This window comes from Serinus canaria, chromosome 4 (genome assembly GCF_022539315.1).
Source record: "Serinus canaria isolate serCan28SL12 chromosome 4, serCan2020, whole genome shotgun sequence".
Classification (NCBI taxonomy): domain Eukaryota; kingdom Metazoa; phylum Chordata; class Aves; order Passeriformes; family Fringillidae; genus Serinus; species Serinus canaria.
The window spans coordinates 32,130,403-32,150,919 of record NC_066317.1 but is presented as its reverse complement, the minus strand read 5'-3'; the positions used below and the strand labels follow the sequence as shown (position 1 = coordinate 32,150,919).

General features: G+C 36.8%; 1 long non-coding RNA gene across 1 annotated transcript in view; it reads right to left on the bottom strand.

Moving 5' to 3' along the window:
- LOC127059594 (uncharacterized) overlaps positions 1-20,517 on the bottom strand; it is an 876,248-nt gene that overhangs the window by 614,842 nt on the left and 240,889 nt on the right. The gene's annotated exons all lie outside the window — the stretch shown is intronic.

Genomic DNA, 20,517 nt, shown 5'->3' with positions numbered 1-20,517 from the left:
AATATCAGTTTCAATTGGCTCAAATATTAATATTGTCATGCTTTTTGCACACATTTTGAAGAAACATTAATTTATAAATTTATTAGACAAATATGAATCTTGGATATATTTTATAAGTATTTGATCACTTGAAGGGAACAAGAAGTCATTAATGGTTTTGTTTTACTTAAAAACCATAAACACTTTGTTTATGATGACCTTTTTATTTGTATTTTACTTCCAGTAATGTAGTTCACAGTCTGTCTTTACTAAACTGTTCCTTTTCTCATATTAAGTATGATTTTAAGTAAAATCTGAACCTTTCCAATGTATTAAAAAAATAAATCATAGGGTAGCTGTTGAATTTTTCAAGTGATGATAAAGGAAATTTAAGAGATCTAAAGTTGGAAACAGCACTTAAGAAATTATGTAGGCACTTGCTGGGCAATCATGTCTGTGTGAGAATGAAAAGATGGGAAATTTATCACTGACTAGGGGTTATGTACTACATGAAAAATAAAAACAATTTGGTCTTGCATCTAAGTTTCTTTCAAGGAAAACTTGTAGATTTTCACATTCTTGAACAGAGGTAAGTCATCCATCACTTTTGAAAACAAAGCAAAATTGATGTGGTTTGCTGTATTTGATTAGAAATCAATGGGCATGTGCACAAATGAGTAGTGATCTGAGGAATATTAGATTCACCAAGTGAAAATCAGTAACTTAAAAAAACAATTACCCTGCAACATAAATCCCTCTGAAGTGCTATTTTAAGCCCCCCAAACATGTTTCAAATGATTTTTTTTTAAACACTAATCTTGCTTTTTAAAAAATTATTTTTATTATGAATAACTATCACTGATTATTTTTCTGATGTAATTTGCTGCCTTTTGAGTATTTTTTTTACTGTAAAATACATTTTTTTATTTTTAATGAAAGAAATAACATGAAATATTTTGAATAAAATGTAATGTCCCATGTCTTTGCAACAGTGAGCCTCCATACTTAGGCAGGAGAATAAACACACATTTATCACTCTGAGGAGTAAGATACATTTGTATGTACATATATACAAATGTACCTATAGACATGTACACATAAAAATCTGGGCACCTGTACACAGAACTAGATAGTGGAAGTATTAATAGCAAACTACACACTTTTCATTATCACTTTTCTATATTTAAATCTATGAACAAATCACTTCCATTTTTCATTGTGAGGTAGAATCATACTTTGAGTTGATAAAGATCAGTTTCTCCTTGCTGAACTGACTCAGGTAGAAGTGGAAATATTTCAGGCAAAGTTAACTGAGAGGACAGTATTTGAATTGATCAGTATAGTATTGACTCATGACACTGTATTTTGTGGCCTTTTATTTAATCATTTTAAAATGGTAAATACTTAAATGATAATTTTAGAACATCTTCTCTCACTGAGTGAGGCATTATTTTTGGTTGTTTGACTTTTTGATTATATATTCTTAGGGTATAGCATGACATGAACACATGTAGGTGTCAGAAGAAGAAGAAAGGCTAGAGACATGAAACTGGAGTGTTATTCTGGATTATAGGAAACTAGGCATTTCTCTAATAAAACTGCCTTATCAATTGTGTTGAAATTCTTGGAAGAAAATTGAGAAATACATTTTGAAAGCAATTATAAAAACATCATGTCACTAAAGCAGGTATTGGTTGGACAATCAGGGGATAAGTCTGCTGTTCTGAAACGGGACACACTTGCACCTCTTTTAGTTTTCATTTTCTTCATCTCTTTTCTCTTCTAGAGCTTCCTTTTCATGGCCCAGTGCTCTGACACTCTCACCCATATGCAAAAAGTGTAGTAGTAAGCAAATGAGGATCAGTGTTGAGCAAAAACCTTCACTTTTTCTTACAAATAAAAGCATGGTTAACCTTTTGGTTTCTTTAGAGGTACCAGTAGAATAAATTAGCAAAGTTTTCCCTTGACTGGCTTTATATATCCTTATTTACACATTGCTTAGCTAAATGTTGTTGTTCAACCTAAAGGAAAACCTCTGGGAAATTTTAATAGGACCAAGAGTAATGTAGTAGGCATTGGTTCAAATTATCTTTAGTCTCTTGATAAAAACTGATGAGCTTGGAAAAATATAATATATTGTCTTGTTAAAAAAAAATCACAAGCCAAGATGTACTAGTAACCAAGAAATTTAGTTTAAGTGCTCTGAGACACTTGAGTTTTGTATTTTGTTAAGGCAGTGCCTATTTACTGTGACAGGTAGCTCTCCTATCAAGTCCATGCTAGTGTCATTTATTATTATTATGTATGGAGTTATGGAGAAAAATACAATGACAAGGAGTTAGATGAACATAAGGCAAAGCAGAGTGCTCAGAAATTTGTTATAAATGGTTGTGGGGTAATGGAATGGCAGCCTGAGCTATGGATCTTGATGAGCACATGAGAAAATCCTAATCAAAGCTGGTCTGAACCATGGAAACTTGTGTTTTTTATTTGTGTTTGTCTGTCTAAAAGACCAAAATTCTTGCAGAACTCCAAAGGTCAAATAGTGATAAAAAAAAATTTAAGTTTTGTAAAATCCATTATAAAACCAATAGATGTGGCAGGGTGGGCTACCCAGGTGGCTTTTGCTCCGTCTGTGTTATTTTGTGGTAGTCCACATTCATTGGAATGTGGTACTCTCTAGCTGTTGTGTTAGAGTAAAACAATACTAAAGGTATTAGTATTAGAATTAGTATGAACAGGAAGGTAGTAGCTGTATGACCACGTGGCTGCTGTCACTATGTGCTCATGTGTGTGCAGGATGGCAAGCTGAGGGCTGTGGATGTTTCCCTGTCACAGAGAAGACTTTCAGCTGTGATGCCAGGGGTGCCTTTAAAGCTGAGATGCACTCATCACATTTACACTGCAGCTTTGGATGTGAAAGCAGCATTGGTATAGACATTGATGGTCTAGATATGTGTGTAAAATTAGCTAACTAATTTCACTAGATTTGACTTAATTTAATCAGTGACTTGGTATTAAAAACAGCTTAAGTAGTCACTATCAATCAAGAAGAGATAAGAACTGGTAATGGCACTAAGTAAGCCTTATTTTAACAGTCTGATATTGTCAGAGTAAGTGCAGTATCTCTGTATTTGTGGAAAAAAAAACCCAAGCAAAGTGGTTATACCTCACTTCCACCCAGTTTAAAATCTTGCATTTTAATCCTCCATCAATTTTATTGTGTCACTTAAGTAAGTAGCTACCAGCTATAACTAGCTGTGCCTCTTTCCCTGTTTTCTTTGTTGAACGAACTCAGTTTATTCTTATATTTAATAAACATTTACAAGTATTTGCCACTGAAGCTGTGCCCTTCTGGCAAATTTAGTGTTTTATCCTTCTACCCTTTCTAATTTTCTCCCAAAGAGAAATTTTAATTTTTTTTTTCTGTCATAACGTTACTTTAAGAGTGTCTGCTTCAACAACAATCCACAGCTCAGGAAAAACCCCAAAGACAAACATTAGGAGAGAAATAAAATCTGAAATAGTGAAAAATTGAAACCAGTTTATCTCTACTGACTTATCTTTGAGTACTGTTATTTTGAGAGGAGGAGACTGCAGGAGAAGGCTACAGATTGGAGTGTTTGGTGGTGAGCAGAGAGAAGCACAGCTGGGTAAAGGGGTGTTTTCTGTTGGGCCTCATGTCCTAAAGCTGCATCTGCCAATCCCATAGAGAATGTCACAGATCATATGGGTGCCCTCAAGTTAAAACCTTGGATAAAATGTGCTGTAATTTGAGTTTATAGCATCTAGGTTTACCATGTTGCAGGGGCAGGGGACTTGGAGCAGTAAATCTCTGGCTTTTTTTCCAGTTTCTAGACCGCAGGTAATGTATAAGACCAAATGAAAGAAGCAGTACTCATTTTCAGGGATCCAAATATCCTGGTTCTCATATTTGCTCAAAGCTGCCTGGAGGCTGAAGCACACTAGCCTAATTACAGTTCTCATAGCAGATCATTTGTGAGCACAAATAATACCACAGGAAGCAAATATAAGAAAAAAAACCATAGGTCCTTGGAGATCTAGAAGTTGTGATGGAAAGAGAAAACATGATGCTCTGAACTGTAAGTTGTGATCTGATGAACAGGAAAGTGTTGAAAAGTATGAGCATTCTGCAGCAGCCCTATTCTTTTCTTGTCAACAGTCTTAAAATAAAGCCAACAAAGTAAAGGGAAATGGAGGAGCAATCTCACTCAGCATATCAAGGCATTTCAAGTGCATGCTTCAGAAGAATAACAGAAGTAAGAGACAGAAAACTGGCTGAACAAGTCCTTTTGGTACAAACACATAGAATCCAAATTTAATGTACTTCTCTAGAGGTGCAATTCTAGAAAATGTGGGGGGAAAACCCCTCGTTTTCCATTTGAATTAGAAGGTCCTTATTTCACAAGAAAGGCAGGGCAAGCCTTGGAATGGGTAAAATCCTACCCTCTTGAATGCATGGTGGTTTATTTTTCCTCTGAATTTGAAAAAATTATGATTTCAAAAAATCTCCCAGATAGGCTGCACAATAATGTTGCCCAGATGAGAGGATTTAATATAAAAATCCTCACTGATGCTACCAGAGCTTTTCCTGTACAGATGGGATCCACTGAATCATCTGGCCATTATATTCTCTTGCAGAGGATTTAATAAGATTGAAGAGAGTTAAAAATATGAGATGAAAATAAGAGACACATAACTATTTTTGCTGAAAAGAGCTTACAGAGAGGGGGAGGCTGACAGAGGCACTCAAAGCAGCTACTGGTAAGCATTCATGTACAGCCAGTGTCAAAGTGCAATTCCAGATTCTCCCAAGCTGAGATATGGAAAAAGTAGTTTAGAACATTGTTGTTGATTTAATGACTTCACTTAGTATGAGGCATCAAATAATCTGAAAAGAATCAGGAAAATGAATGGCATTAGTGAAGCTGGGAGACTGCAAACTTGCTCTTGTATAACACTCTCATCTGATGAAATTTTCCACGTATTAACTCTCAAATTAATTTGCTCTAAAATCTTTTAAACGGTAACAAATTCAGTGCAAATTATGTAATCTTCAGATTGAAAGAGTTCTCATATAAAATTAAAGTGTTCTGTTTCTTTCTCAAATTAGTTCCCCAGGTAGTTGCACAAAAACCCAGAATGATACAAAAAGCATTACTCTTAAATCAATTTGACACCAGAGAAAGTTCATATTTCATAAGGGAGAATTGATAATCAAAGACAGGCTACCTGCTCCTGGAAGCTGGGATTTAGGATATCACAGGCAAGTTGGAGGTTGCAAGGGACTGTGATCTCACCAGAGCAAGGTGGACAAGTTCAACAGATTACATGTTTGGAAGTATTATTACTTATTCTACTTATTGAACTAGTTGCAGTGACCTCCTCAATGCTCTGATTCTTCTGCTCCCTTTCTCAGGCCTTTGTTTTTCTCAGTGTTGCTACAACAGGGACTAATGTAAGAAAGGAAGGAGAACTTTACTTTTAATATGGTCTCCAGGTAATACACTAACACAATAACAAACAGAACTTAGATCATCATAACAATACCTCAGCTGGCTTAACTAGAAAGAAGAAGACTAGAAAATAAAAACAAAAGTGCACAACTCTTAATAGTTAAAACTAGCATTAGTGAAAACACATAATTCTTAGTGTTTTTGTAGCAGTATGCAGTAGCTAATGACACCACAGAATGTATTTTTTTTCTTCTAAAGTATGTTTCAAACAGTAACATTCATATTTATATCTTTTGATAACTGCTAGATGTGCTCCACAGTCTTTGTGTTAAGCCAATGACAGTTCATAAACATCAGCTATTGTTGGAGAATATGAGGGGAGTAGGGTACAGAACCGTTATTACACACATTTCTGTAAAACTCTGTTCAAGACTTTCTCAATTCAGATTTGAACCTCCATACAATTTTCTGTATACCTCTGCATAAGCAATAGAACAACACTCTAAACCAACACTACCAAATTCAGTGATTGTCATCATGGGCATTTTAACCAAAATCAGTGACTGTAGGTTAGTTTGAATGCTGCCTTGCATCTCTCTCCTACAATTTTTGACACTGGCTGTGAAGCAAATCTTTATTCTTGCAATTTTTATAGGTGGGTATACTTTGACTAAATCTCCACACAAAATCAATGAACCAAAACATTATAAAGTATGTAGCACAAACTTTATTTATGGATAATCAGGTTATTTGGGTTTAGTAGTCTGGTAACATCTGAGTTGAATTCTTGCAGGAAAAATAAATACCTATTTGGACATGGTATTTCCATGGTATTCTCTTGAACATAAGAGAAATCCTCTGATTGTTTTCAAGACATCAGGCAGTCTACCCAAAATACTGAACGTTCTGAAGTTCCACCAAAAAATATCCAACATCGTTTGGATTAGGTGCTACAGGAAAGTGAATGTAAATTTATTTCCTAGAAGAAAATGTGGGCAAAACCTCAGTGATATTGATGAAACCTAAAGGAGTAACACCTGGTGTATTTGTATATTAAAAGGGTCAAGAACTTTGAAATTAAGAAGGCAAGAGCCTTCTACATTATACTGTAAGTATAATATTGAGGTGTATATTGGATTTAGAAAAAAAGATTACATGGCTCAAATGAAGCAAAAATGTAAATAAAGTAAGAGACTATGCAATTAAAGATAATAATTATATCAGTGATTTTTCAGTGTTAGGAAAATGTGATGCTTTCCTTTTTTGTGAGTTTATTAAAGCTTTAATAATTTAATTATTATTATCAAAAGTCCATTAAAGTCAATAGTGGATTTTATAGCACATAACAGCTGCAGTCCACAAAATCAGAAGAATTAATAATCCTCTGTAAGGAAAGAATACATGGTCAAATTTACATTTTAGGTTTCTATAAAATTATTAAAAGCAAACAACTTCCTTTTTCATCTTAGTTGGGATAAGTATGACATTTGAAATGCTCATGTCTCAGGAGAGCACTTTTCTAAAAATTCTGATCTGCACTGTGCAGTGTAGTCCACAGAGCTCCATAGGATGCTTTTCTGTATGCTGTTCACTTCTGAGTCATATAAACTTGCGAGGGAAGGAGGAAAGCAATGTAGAGTGAATGTTTGATGTTCTACAGATTGTTCCACTTGTTAATTTTCTCAATAACACAGATTACACTTCTACACTTCTACATTTCCTCTTCAGAACACTGCGTGTGACAGATACGATGCAGCACACCAAGGAGTTTCTCCTGTTTCATGTTTGATGAAAAAGGCACAAAAGATAACGGAAACAAAAAGCACAGCTGTTAATGCCAGCATGAAATTTGGAGCTGTATGCGGGATGACAAAACAGACCATGGGAAGGTGTGCCAAAATCAACCAAACATTCACATTGAGAGTTTCCTAATTATTTTATGTTTATCTAATCAAAACAAACACTGCTGGAAGAGCTCAAGTAGAACAAGGATGATTATTCTTCAAGTCTTGTTGCTCAAAATTCGGTATCTAAATCTTCAGTTAGACTCTAAAGGAATGTATCAAAATAATTATCTCATTGCTTTAGAGTTCGTTGAAGGAAACAACATAAGAATAGTCTTGATCATATATTAAATTTAAAAAAAAAGCCCTATATTTAAAATCGCAAGAGTTGTTCTTTTTAGGAGATTTTGAAAGCCGGATTATTAAAAAAAAAAAAAAAGACTACTCATAGAAAGAGAAATGTTTGCTTGATGGTGTATCTGTAGACTGTACAAAGTTGAGTTATAAAACAGACAATAGTTCTAAAAGCTACAATATGCAATCAGATGGAAAAGTTGACTACAGCTTGGATAAGTCCAAATTTTACTTGATTCCTTCAAAGACAACACATGGAAGGAATCAATATAAACTGAAGCACAACTTTTGATAGTTTTTCTAATACCACACAAAAATTTGTCTTTCTAAAACAGGCTTTATGAACTGACCTGTGTACAGTACATTGCAGACTGGTCATTAGTATGTTAAGACCTGTTGAATTTGTGTACTTACATAGACTAAGGGCCAGTTGCACAGTGACCTTATTTTGGGTTTAATTGCAATCAGTTAGATGTCTCAGATGGGTATGAATGAGTGATTTGAAGAAAGATCTGAAAGCTAGGATAGAATTTAAAGTAGGTTGGCCATACATTGAGGTAAGGTTTACTAAGCAGTCATTGCTTATAGATTTGAAATGACACTTCTGTTTCCTAACATGCAGGATTGGTCTGATTAAACTGTACTTGGTAAATATTCCACAGAATTGGATAGAAATAAAATCCATGCACCAAAATATGTCTAAGTAATCCGTATTATTTTCGTATTTTGTTTACATCCCGGCTATGATTTAATTTTGCAGTCCTCACTCTGTTTCATATGTAGTCACACACTGTCATACACAGTCAAATAGAACTACTGGACCAGCTGCAGTCTTAGTTGAATAGATCCAAAGGCAGAAAATCAAAGCACTTCCTGTAATGGTGCTCTTAATGTTTGAAATTAGATGTGTTGTACCAGTTTCGTTTTTCAGAACTGTTTTTTTTAAGTCCCTTCTTACAGGGTTGCTGGAATGCATTAGCATATTCACAGCATGATGAACTTGGCTTTGTTTCTGCATATTTAGTTTTAGAGTGAGGCTACTCCACCAAATATACATGTACCACCAAATTAGGAAAGAGTGAGAGCATAATCTCCACAATTATTAAACTGTGTTTTGTTTTAAAACTGTATTTCAAAGGATATTTGCACTAAAGCTGCTCTACCAGTAGGTTGTGTAATATCTTAGTCTGCTTTGCTACTGCAGCCCTGTCTTGGCAGGGGGTTGGACTAGATGATCTCCAGAGGTGTCCCTTCCAACCCTAAAAATTTTGTGATTCTGCAACACTTGTACCTGACTTTGTGTTAAACTGCCTACTGAGTTATTTCTGTGTTGCAGGATGGGGTTAGCAGCCACAGCTGAGATAGTTAAAACCTCACTCTTACTACTTCTGTTTTGTATCCACAGACACTTAGACTAAAATATGGTCCTCTGTGAATGGCAGTTTTTAATAAGATAATGTAGTTTTGCTATGCTTTTATGGCTGGTCTAAGCAAATCTCTTAACAGGTCTTTGTACTGCTTAGCACCTTTAGAAGGTTTGAGTGCAACAGGATTTTAGTTTGAAGAGCTCCGGGTAATTGCTATCCAGTCATATTGTTGCTAATTCTACCATAAACTGCATTACTAAAGCTTATACATAGTGCACATGCCTTGTCCTTTTGATTTCTTTTTATCACCTGCATTTTGGGAGTACTATAAAAAAAATAGCAAATATATTCCATGGACATCTCATTAATTTTGCCATTTCTGTATTTGCCAAGTCACTGGCTCTAAAACACATTCATTATTCAAATTTATCTGGGAGTTTATTAGGTGAATCTATTTTCATCTGTAGACAAATTTAAATAGATGATTATCAAGATTACCAATTTATATTTGGTTTATAATTTTCTGTAATAGATATAGACATTTTAACATGACATGCAAATTTTTATTTTCAAGCAGATACTGAACTGAGGTTTCTTAGTTCTGCAATTCAGAGTGAGTTTTTGTTTATAGTTTGCTATTTTTTGGGTGAAACAAGTAATGAGTCATCCCTCTGACTTTCCTTTTTGCTTCTTTCATTTTGAAAAAAATCTTGCTTAGTGTTCTCAATTAAAAAAAAAAAGCAGGTGAGACATGAGGTGATCTAATTATATTTATTTTCCCCTTCTTCAGTATTGTATGTATTTTCTTATCCATTCACTGTCTCTAGCTATTTCAGTTATTCCAGGTATTTAATTCTGTTCACTTTCTCCATCTCACTTGCTTTTTCTTCTATTCTTCAACTCTTTCTTTGGTCTTTCAGTAATTTCTCGTTTTCTCTACTTGTATTCAGCTGTGCAGAGAATCTTTTTGTCTGTGATCTTGTATTGCCAGTCAATCTCTTCAGCTGTTTCAGTGATGTTTCTCTCAGGAAATACCTTTTCCTGAAAATATATCTGTTTGTCCTTCAAATCCTTCTGTCCCTGTTTTAATGTTGCCAATTCCATACTGGTTTTAAGTCACTTTACCTAATCCACACCTCTCTGTCTAGACCTCAGTTCTCTGTCACCCCTCAAAACTGTGAAAGACACCAATAGATGGTAAAACACCTCCCATATGAAACATTACTAGTTGCAGAACACTAAGTCTATGTTGTGCATGATTGCAGGTGGAGTAAGGAGAGGCTTTCTGGGTTTATTCACCTGGTTGCTGCATCCAAACTTGACTTCTGCCTCTTTGGTGCTCAGTAAGCCACTAAGAACAAACACCTCATAGGTGATTAGCAATTATGTGCCTGAAGAAAGTAACTTTTCCAAGTAAACATTGTCTCACTCATATCTATTCACTGAATGAAGAGCTGCTGGAGAAAACCACTGGTGGTGTGTGTGGACAGAAACTGTGCTAGAATAGATGTGCTTCCAGATAAGTACAAAATTTCAAACCTGATGATTTAGTTAGCAACTTTGTACCCTTTTATCAAAGTTTCCTAATGTAAATTTTACATGAATGTCACTTGATGCCTTAAATATCTATACTTGTGAGCAGCCCCTAATATATTTTTATAATGTGTGCTATGAACTGTGTAAATCTCTGAATTCTAAAACTTCAGAAGGATGTTGGCTTCCTGACTGAAAACAAGTGACTAATTTAGCAGAGGAGCAAATGCAGAACTGTGGTATGTATTCTGATCCTGCCTTAGGATGGTGACAGTGTAACTGTACTGTCTGCATCTCTGGAGGTTTTTAGTGAAATAAAAAGGTGTGTGTATATTCTGTAGCACAGGCTAAGCAAAGTGAGCACATTAGGTGTTTTTACAGTGATTATAAGTAGTTTTCCTGAATCAACAGTATTGGATTATGTCAGGCAAGCAGTGCCATTTATGTAAAAGGCAGGCTACTGTGGTTTTTCTGAACTCTCCTTGAAGTTCAGTTGTGTGTCTTTTTTCATTGTACTGAAATATTGGATCACCACTATTGATGACTTGTAATCACTGCTTTTAAATTGACATGGGGATTGATAAGGCAGGATCATCATGTGATTAAGAAAGAATAAGAAATAGGAAACTTCTGTTCCCAGCATTGCCCCAGATTTCTTTTGTAACTGCTTAAACAGCTTAGCCTCTCAGTACTTTTCCCATTTAAGCAAAAAGAGGGCATCTGTGTTTTCTTTTCTTGTGGAAGTGTATGGAAGTAATGTGATCTGTATTTCTGAGCATTAGTAAAGTGATCAGATGTGTTAAGGATAAACACAAAAATTTCTTTTATAATGGATTTCATCAACTTCTTTGCAATTGCTTTTAAAACCAAAATAATATCTTTTTTTCCCTAGCTTTTTCTTCCAAATTTTATTATATTCATGTGTGACTGGGTAATCCTTCTCAAATTTCTATAAATTCACCAAAATGATGAACAAGAACCTATTTGGCCTATTTCTGACTTCAACAGAAATTACATAAAGGGTAGAATAAACTACAAAGAAAGAGGTCTTTTAACTGATTATATAACAAGCTGTAATGCACTCTTTTTTTTTTTTCTTCTTCTTTTTTTAGTAAAGCACTTGGAGAAAATTTGGTATTTTTGGCAAATCAAATCTCAGCTTTTCAAATAATTCTGTACTGGTAAAAATAGATTTTTCTACATATAATTAGATAGTATGTCATATGTAATTAAAGGCCTGTCACTGTAAATTAGGTAAGTTTTGGAGTAGAGATGGCTGATTCCTTAATTGGATTCATCGAGAGGTATAAAAACTGAGAGTCTCAAGTAACCATTTCACATCCCTCATACTATTTTAAAAATATGTGCTTATTAATATTTAACAGTATATCAGTGGCAGAAGTAAGATGGTTTCTTGTGAATGTCAGAGTTTATAGAGTGACCTGTGAAAAAGAAAGGAAAATGAAATCAAAAGAATAAAATGTGTGCAGAATATAAGACTACAGCTTTAATTTCATCCCAGGAAGTACTTTATAAATAGGAAGTATGAAGATATCCTTTTTGTTTTAGGATGTGCCAACATGAAGCTGTCATACTACCTATTTTACATCACATTGTTCCTCTGTGCAGAAGCAGTGGCAAAATGGTTAGAAATTAGTAGCCAGGCCATGAAATTTCCATTTTTCTTGAACTGCTTAGCTGTATTTTTTTGAAATTCTTATTCAGACTGTTAGAATGTTGTCTGGAATGACAAAGAAAGGATTCTGGCTGAAGAGTGCTCTGAACTAGCTAATATGTAGAATAATGGCATTGTCTCCCAGCTGAAAAGTTCACAGCATTCTCTACCATAGGTAGTTGTTGTAATACAGGTATGAACTTTTGATGAGATTTCTCTCTTAAAGAAGTGAGAAATTCTGCTTCATGAAAGTTACATAAGCCAGAATACTCGTTCCATTTAATATTCCTTGTGCTCTTCTGGGGCGAGCTGATTGGTCTCAAGGAGAGACAGGGTAAGATGTGTCTACATATCTTATTATATTCTCCTCTTGTTCTCCAGAACTGTAGGAAAAGTCTCTTACCCTGTACAGATATCAGAGTTCACAGACTTACTTGCTTCAAAGCCAGTAAGTGCATTCTTTGAAGAACTGGTTCCTTTGTATTCTTAGTACCACTGGGGATGGGATCAGAAGCATGATGAGATACATGACTAGGAGGGCATTAGGCTACACAACAGTGTATATTAATTTAGACTTTTGTTCCAGACACACAATCATTATTTTATTGGCCTATTCCCTGGGAAAACCTACTTGAAAACAAGTGATTGTGCTTCATCTCCATCACTGAGATTTAGGACAAATGAAGGAAGAAGTCTGAATGTCTTTTCAAAATTTTTTGTGATGTGTAATTCCTGTAGTAATGCATAAAATGAACATAAGGATGGTACTTATCCCCTGCTCAAGGGGATTTTTATTGGTTTGGAATAGGTTACCTAAACTGCAGTGATAGTGAGTATTAACAACTTGCCAGTGTGCCTCAGCAGCAGGTTAGGTGTGTTATTGTTCTGGGTTTGGTGCTGGTGTTTTTTAACAAGGTTCTCCATAGAGTTTTTAAGTGACTATTGTAAGTCACAGACTACTGGGAAACACAAAAAAAAATGTTTAAGGAGCGGAGAGAGGCCCTTAAAGAAATTTTGCTTAAAAATAAATCCAGCTTTTTGAGGCTGATATGAGGTGCTTGCTACTTCACTGATAAAATTTCAAAAGCTATCTTTTCTGTAAAATAAGTTAAAGAATCTTTTTCTGGCCCAGGCTAGCTAAAGTCCTTGGTACATACCATGTCTCCAGAAATCACCTGTGAGGAACTTTGAGGAAATGAGCTATAAAATAGAGGATATTCTCTATTAGTGGACAGAAATAAATCGAATAGCAAGAGAAAATGATATGGCAAATTTTTACAGAGGTCAGGATTACTACCACAGAACTTCATAGGTGAAAAATCAAAAATCAAAATATCTAAATACTTTGAATAACTGTCTTAAAGAATAAACAAGCTTGATCCGAAGACTTTGAGATTCTTGTCAATACATAATTCCTATGAATTAAAATTCTCATCATGGTTTTAGTAATATTTTTAATGTAAAATATTTTTTATATAAACACGGCATGGTATATTTAACTTAATAAACGTTTAAATGGTCAAAAGCTGCCAGATTCTGAAATGTAGAATATTAGCTCTTTCCCTTCCCTCAGTGAATTCCTTCAGCTATGAAGTTTTCTCATTTGGTTATTTGCTTTAAGTACTACTGTCAATAGAAGGAAGACTGCCCAGAGGAGGAAAAAAAGGCTGAATTAATGTTCTGGTTTGGATCTGTTAGAAAGATTTTTATCCTTTTTACAGGCTTTCTTTGGCATGCAATGCGAAGGTTCCCCAGTAGGTGCCCTAAGAGATCTCTTATAAATGTTATCACTAGGCACTGAAATTGACTATCTGCAGCTTTCTCTTTGTGTGGAGTTTTGGTTTTTTTTTTAAATAGATTCTGTATTATCTGCTATCGAGTGGTAGTATGCTTTCAGATTTCAACGATAATGAATAATGAAATTATTTGATCCCAAATGAAGTTGAAAAAAGCTAGATGATATGAAATTAAATATTTATCCTCATTGCCTAATTCTTTTCCAATAGTAATTTTTAATGTGGATATTAGTTCTGTAGTATATTATCTCCTTCCTATTTAATCAGTTGTTACTTTATTTTCACAAGATGAGAATGGAGACGGTGTCATCTTGTCAGAATCACTATCATTTCAAATCTGCTACACACTGAAATGAATATTAATAGCATTTATTTTATTAAACATAATTAAAAAATCTACAGATCTGACCTCAGAGCCTACACTTCCCCCCACCCGCTCCGAGTCTGTATCTGTTATTTGTGGCATGCATTTGAATTATTCTGATGAATTTCAAAGGTTTCTTGTGTGTGAACAAAATGCATATTTCCTTTATTTGGGTCCCTTTGGGAGAACTGGCTTTGAGGAGATATGGGGAAAACCTTAACGTGCCTTTATGATTCCTGCTGTCATTTGGGAGATCTCCTGTGACAGATGGTTGGCACAACCTTTCTCCAAGCCACGAGTAAGCTAATTTTCCTCTCTGCCACTTGCCAGTGTCTGTCATTCTGGTGCTCACGATGCCCTGCTGTTATCAAAGCGCCGGTCCAGGTCTCAGCGCATTTCTTGTGCTTTTTGTGCAGGACTGAGTTTATAGTGGATGCACTATCACCTTTCATTAAAACATTGAACAGACATTGAGTGAATTAGACCAGTGGAAAATGAGGGAAAGATGCATGTGTCCAAACTTCACGCTGTGTGTGTGCAAGAGAGAGAGAGATTTGGAGGATTATTAATGCTATCTCATATCAGAGCATCCTGAGAGTTCCTTTGCTGTCATTGACTTCAGGCTAATCAATGATCTGTACTAGTAACAGCTGCACTGAAGGGGCAGCTGTTGTCTTCAAAAAAAGGGAGGAATAATTTGTTAAGAGGAAATGGAAATTGAATCCCACAAAGGGCTGTACTTTGGACTGTATATTTTGAAATAAGATTTCATTATTGTTAGAATTTATCATGCCTAAAACTATTTTTCACCTTATGCTACAAATATAATTGTGTTTAAAGTGTTGCGTATTCTTCATTCAAAGACAAAAGCAATTAATTTTTTGGTTTTTAGTCTTATTTACCACATTGTAACTGTTGCACAGTTTGGGACAAAATATTAATCAACATTTAGTAGTATCAGATATTAATATCCTAAATTTTGGTAACTATTAATGGAAATGCTTTTCAATTCATGTGTTTAAAAATAGATCACTGAAAAATAAAATTTTGTTTTTGAACTTGCAGGTGGTGAGGGGTACTGAGCCACAAAGGAGTCACTGGAATAATCTAAAGAGTAAGCAACAAGGCAAGTTTTTGAAATATCCTAATTTTGTCCCTTACTGATAATTAACACAAAATCCCAAGCAGAAATTAAAAAAAAAAAAAAAGAATTAATTGTGTTAGAAGTGCTAAAGGTAGAAAAGCCAAGAGAATAAAAACTAGCCACTTTTGAAATATTATGCTAACTCTCTAATTCTGCATTCATTTTGGGTGCAATGCTGTTTACAATGAATATAACCCCTTTTCCAGAATTTTTTGCAGTAGAAAAGGAGAGACAAATTAGTCAAAGAAAGTGACTATTGTTCTGACTTCAGTGAGTTTTGGAGAGGCTGTGAAGTGTAAGAGCAAATGTTATGGACTGTCCTGGTTTTTGACTGTGAACTGGAGTTAAACCACAGCATGGACAATACTGAATAGCTTGTTAAAACTTTTATCATCTATTATTTGCATTAACTTCCCTTTAATATATTGAGACTTTGATCTTCTCTTTGTCTTGAATAAAACTTCCTGCTGTATCAGATATCACATTAAGCAGCATCTCATAAATACAAAATAGAGAATCTTTATTAGTAATATCTATAGTATAAACAAACATAAACCAGCTTTGAAGTTCTTCTGTGTTCCTTATCTTTAGAGGAAAACGCCAGAACTTACTGCATGTGCTCTCCTCTGCTCAATGGCAAATGCTTCAAATAGAGTAATTGGGGTAGAATATATAAAAACCAGGCATAGCATAACTGATTGTCAAGCCCACGAGGCTCAGGAGGATACCAAACAGAAAACTTTCTGGCATATTATGTGGGATGTGCCAGATATGATCATAAAGTATCCAAATCAAGGTTATGGAAATCAGAACTATACTACTAAGCAGCAACAGTCTCTCTGGACTAGCAATTAATTGTTAGGCACAGAATAAGTTCTTTGTTGCAATAATATATATTGGTCTGCATTACATCCAATAAAGTAATATCCCAGTCACTCTGTCAATGGAAATGTCTGAACTGCAAAGTGATGATGTAATGTATGGGACACAAAACAATAACAATAAAAAGAAAACATTCACATATTTTGGGTGTGAGTGTAAAAACAGATCCAACAATGTATAAAATGGAGCTCACAAATAATATCCATTAAGCAGAAGACAGAAAGATGTCAGGATGTGAATGAACAAATTTATTTTCTAACTATGGTCTATAGCTGATACAGATCTAAATAGGAGGAAAAATTAGAAAATATTTATGTGCTAAAAATACATTAAATAATTTTAATTAAATGTGAGTTTTAAATTGAATACCTCAGTGAGTTTGCAAAGAATAAAGATATGTATGATCAGATAAAGACACTCAGAAATGCAAGAATGCCAAAATACCTTAATGTATGACATGGTTGTATCATTATTTACACTGAAATTGAGGAGTCCTCACACGAGAGAGATTTTCAGAAGTTCTGAGGGTCTTCCATATGCTAGTTTGGGGATTCATTGTCTATTAATTTGCAAAGCTAACCAGTAAGTTATGATACGTCAGACCTTGCATAATTTGACTAGCTTCCCAACTACTTCAATAATTGGGTTATATAAAACATCTACGCAATTGTTGTTGTTTGTTTCATGTACTTTCATAATGGCAAAGGATGAACAAGGTCCCTATTCATCCTCACAATATTTCAATTTCCCTTCAGTTTTGAACAAGCCAGTTTGGGCTTTAACTCTGTCCCACGAGAGCTTCTGGTGCAGCTGTGCTAGTAGACTCAGTGTCAATTTTGTACTGCAGAAATTGTCCTTAAGTAGCGCAATTATATTGTCTGTACTTTGCAAAAAACCTGAGAAGGCTTAAGAGAAAAATGAGAAGTAAAATAATAGGGTTTCATAAATTAAACCCAGATGCCAGACAAGCTGCCTTCATGATAACTGGCAATTAGAAAGGGTTGGGTCAATGAAAGTCTGCTTTATTTGGCTTTATACTCCACACTTTGTGTGTCGAAGTTAATCATGTTCTTTCTTGCAGGGCCGTGACCTAATTATCAGTCCAGTAAGAACTCCCTCAAAAAATAGTAATAAGCCGATGCAATCCAACCTGTCCTGTATTATTACTTCCTATGTTAACTAGTTCTGGTTTTAGATATGGTATTTACCATACTTAAAACCGTTTATTTTTTTTCTTACTGCATGTTCATTCCACATGTAGACACAAGTGTAATTAACCCAGAAAGCTGATGTACGTCAGAGCAGCTGACCTCTGTCTGGCTTTACTCTAGCCACGGGTGATTTAAAAGACAGTTTAATACTTTAATCTGTAACGTATTTTCCCAAAAGGCACAAAACAGGTAACCTATAATGGCATGAGGAGTAGATACTTAATTTTTATAATGATTTCACTTTGAAGATGAAAGAGCTACTCCTTAAAAGTGGTGGAATGGATAGTAAATTAATTTAAAAGTAATAAATCAGATAACTGAAACTGTTATCTCACAATAAAGCAGATTCAAGTGAGGCTTCAAAATACTGTTTTCTGCTTAATTTCACATAAATATATATCTAAGTTTTCAGGTGATTAGTTTCCAGTTGGACTTTTTATTTTTGTTTTGATTGTTCCTGTTCATCCAAAGGTACCTCTTCTCGTGCTTATAAATGGAGCATGTCATTAATGGTCTTATCTCAAGGTGATTTTTTCTTTACCCTTATGTATTGCACAACTAAGATTCCCAATCACATGTCCATGTTTCTGGCAAGGGTTACCACACACCTCTACCTTAGTACTCAAGCACCTCAAACTCGTGTAGACGCCAGGCTTACCGATACAGGTGTGCAAAGCCCCCAGCGTACTTGAGATTTGATGTATTGATATATTAAAGCTTATGAATATTGCATTAGAACCCCCAGCTTGGAAGTCGCCGGCACAAGACCCCTCTGTGCTCCAGGGGGGAGTTCCTCGCTGTTCCACAGCAGTTGCTCTCCCGGCTGCCGGCGCCAGCGCTGCCATCTGCTCGGGAGCTGGGTGCCGCGGGGCGTGCGGGCCAAGGCAGCGGGGCCATGGCCCTGCGGAGGGGAAGCCGAAGGAGGGATTCCGTGACCTCAGCCGGGTAACAGCCCCCTGCGCGGACAGGGCACCCCCTGGGCGAGAACTGCAGGGGCAACACCAGGCACCCCAGCCGGCCGGCCCGTAGAAAGACGGACGCACCCCACCATTCGAGGGGGGCGGTCGGTGGCGGAGCGCAAGTTTGGGAGGGAGGCCGGCGCAAGGGGCGGTGCGGAGGCGGTGCGAGCGGCGCGGCGGGGCGGGCGGCAGCGGGGCCGGGCGGGAGCGCTGCTGTCCGCGCCGCGCCGGGTGCTGAAGGGCGCCCGCCCGCCCGCCCGCCGCCTCCCCGCGGCGCCTCGGCCGCGGAGCCTCCCGCGCCTGCTCCCGCCGGGAAGCGCCCTGCCGGGAGCTGCGCCCTCTTTGCCCCGGAGTAGTCCCTCGCTCACTCACCGGATCGCGGCGGAGCCGCTTGGGGCTTTGTTAAAGGGAGGAGAAGTGCTGCTCTCTTTGCGATTTGCACGAGGACCCGCGGAGCTGAGGGTTTTTGTTTGTTTTTTATTTTTTTTTTTTATTCCCCTTGTGGATTTTAGTGACTCTTGGACAAGGTAAGCAGCAATACCGATATATACATACACACACACGTACGGATTTTTCGCGTACATGGTAGCGGGGTGCTGGGTGGGATGGAGGAGCCGGCAATTAAAGGCAGAGCAAAGTTGGGAGCTTGGCAGCCCTTAGGTCAGTGTAGGGGCAAAGCTTGGAAAAAGGGTGCAGCTTTCAGTGAAAAGGGCTCCATAAACAAAAGATGAATCTGAGTGAAAAGTTCAAGGCTTATTTTTAGTGAAAACTGGCTCTCAGAGTAATTTTTAAATGGTTGAAAATGTTTTATATAAGAAATCTTGAATATTATCGAAAGATCTCAAAAGACATTACAGAGCCTACTTTGTATAAAAACCGATTTGGGAGGGACTAGAGAAGCTCTGGTTGATTCTGTCTGGGGGAGGACAGGATATGCGAGGTCATTCTGGGAAGTAGAGAGTAAAGACGGAATTAAAGAGGATTTGAAAGCAGCCGCATGTTGCTCTGTGTTCTTGTGCGTGCCTGAGTACGTGTGTCACAGAAGGACGGTGATACCCTGTTACTTGACAAATAATTCAGCACTGTAACGCTGTCAACTTGGGAAGCAGCACCTTTGTCAAAGGGATCATCACCACCTCTGCCTCCAAGGTCAATGTGGGATGTGTGTTTGTGAAAGTCTTGAATTTTTGTCCTTTGATGTTGGCTGAACATCAGGCCTGCTCCCAGGCTGCAGCTAGGCATAAATGAGAATCTTGGATTTAATAATACCGTATTATGTTGCACTTGTAGGACTGCTGTTGTCAGTAATTGAATAGAGCTGAGAAGTGTGGGCAGATGTAATGTCTTTTTATTCTCAGCAGTGTTTAACATTTCGTGAGCTTGGTACGGAGCTCTGCTTCACAGAGGAGTTTGCTGCTGCCTCAGTGAGTTGTCAGAGTTGTGCACACCAGAGCTCGGCGCTGCACAGGGATTGCTGCGCACACGGGGCTGGGCGCCGTGCAGAGCCTTCTGCACACACAGAGCTGAGCACCACGCAGGGGTGTCTGTCTGAGATTAAGGCAGATTCCTGAGGGAATAAGCTGCTGCTGCTGCTAGCCAGTGCTACTGAGATAACTGAAGGGAATAAGCAGGCAAATGAAGTACCCACATTGTGTTTTTAGGATTAGGTAGCACTTCATACTCTTTTGGTTGTGATGATTTTCTTAGGAACTGGGACCTAAACCACAAGCGTTTTCTACACAGATGCCCTGCACAGGTGCTAGCAGTTGTAGTAGCCGTACATAAAGTAACTTTTGTTGTTGGGATGAAGCTGATGAAAGGCAACTGTTTCTTAGTGTTGTAGCATTTTTTTACTCCTGCATAATTTCCTTTATGTGAAGGTGGGTCCTGTTTTGCTGAGTGTTTGCATCAGCTGGAGTATAAAGATAACCATCAGGCAGCAGCACAGAGCTACTGATGGGTAAAGTTGAAAGCTAGAAAAATGAGAAAGTA